Raw genomic sequence first — 1,891 nt, 5'->3', positions numbered from 1 at the left:
CTTGACAAAGAGGCCCTTTGGAAGCCGGGTGCAGTCCCGGATGGCCGCCTGCTGGTGGGGCTCAGACGCGTCGTGGCCGGAAAACTGAAAGGGCTGGGTGACACCCGGGCCCTGCGGCATCAGTTTCCGGTGAAGGGCTATAAAGTGCTCACTTGCTGACCCCCGGCCTGTGACTCAAGGACTTTGCAAAGGAAGAAAAGGCTAAGGTCCAAGGACCAAAGAGGGAGGGCTGAGGGGCCCTCCTTCACGCAGGGTCCTGCCCACACTTGGCAGGCCCTCCGCCATCTGCCCTGGACGGTGGCCGTGGAGAGGGGCTGAGTGTCTTCACAGAAAAGAAAGGCTACATGGCTCTGCTTTCTGCACGTCTGTGAAGCTGGAGTGAGCTGACAAGCGAAACAGGCTCCCTGCCGGGCCTATCTGCAGGGGTGCCTCTGTGAGCGGAAGTAAACCCCCAGGGAGAATGTGGCCACCAAGAGGTCCAGGCCGTCTGATCATCTGTAAAAAGGTCAGATGATGCATTCCTTCCGAGAGCCAGGGCTGGCAGAGCAGGCAGCAGGGTCCCCGGAGGATCTTGAGAAGGGAGCCGAGAAAGCCGAGAGCCACCAGCGGGGCCCTGCACCGCTCTGCGCCACGCTGGGAAGGATGGCACTGATCCCACCTGAGCTCCTCCTGCCAAGTGGGCCGCAGGGCAGAGTGGCCAGCAGGGAAAAGCGTCAAACGTACCCCAAGACCTTCCTGTCCTGCCTCAACCCACTGTCCTATTTCTGACCAACAGCATCCCCATGACCAAGCCAATCCAAGAATTTGGATTCCTTTGGTCGACACCCGGCTGTGTCAGTGGCTCTCTCAGAAGCTACCCTGTAAATGTCCCCAAACTCAGAGACTTGGCTGGGGTTCCCTCCTGTGGGCACGCCGTGTCTGCACTTTCCCCCATGAGCCTGAACTCAGTACACACTTGGGAATGAAAGCGGTGGCTTCAAGTTCTGAAAATAAGTTACCAGTAAAAGTGACGTTCCGTTTCTGTCAGAGAGAAAAGGAGCAACGGCCGGCTGTGCTGCTCAGGAGGCTGGGGTCCCCGCAGGCTCACCAGGCAGCAAGGGCCAGGCCATGTGGCTGCAGCGGAAAAACCTGGGCTGGTGCCGGGCCATGCATTGCTGACATGCTTAAAAGGTCTTTGGAAAACTGAAGCTAGTCTGACGATGTGGTCAGAGAAGTTTAAATGAGAGTTTCAGGAAGCTGACAGCCTGCGGTGTCTGGCAAGTCACCGTTCAGTGTCACGAGTGGCCCTCTCCACACCTGCCACGGAGGGAAACACACCACCCGGTAATACTACTGGCGAGGCAGAAGAAGCCCGCCGCTACCGACAGCCCAGATCCACCCCACAGGCGACGCTCTTTCTGAAAATAAACTCCAACGGCAGCAGTTCCGTGCGCAGAAAACTGCTCACCATACAAACAAAAGTGAAACAATAAAAAACACGTTGAAAGTTAAAAAAATGTACAAGAAGAATTTAGAAAGGAAAAAGGTTTAGACATTATTACCATTCAGAAAACTGCTAAATGGTGAGAAAAAAATGTGAAATTCACAAAACAATGCTTATTCAGGATCTTTTTGTGAAAAATTCATACAAAAATCAACAGCAAATTTACATTCCTTGCTATAAAAACTCATTAGGTACATATGCGGGTGGAGGTGTGGAACGGGAGGGGTCTGTTAGAAAATAATTAAAATGAAATACAAACGTGTGGTAGTTGCCAGTGGCGAATGTGCTGGCGATCTGAAATCGATCCAATCTGGACTTCAAACTACATGAGTTCAAACTAGATCCCTTTCCGTAAGCACCTTGGTAGCTAATTCACAAGTCGTTCGTTCCCAGGGGCCTTGACAACCT

This window comes from Myotis brandtii, unplaced genomic scaffold (genome assembly GCF_000412655.1).
Source record: "Myotis brandtii unplaced genomic scaffold, ASM41265v1 scaffold112, whole genome shotgun sequence".
Classification (NCBI taxonomy): Eukaryota; Metazoa; Chordata; class Mammalia; order Chiroptera; family Vespertilionidae; genus Myotis; species Myotis brandtii.
Note: the sequence above shows the minus strand (reverse complement) of the source record.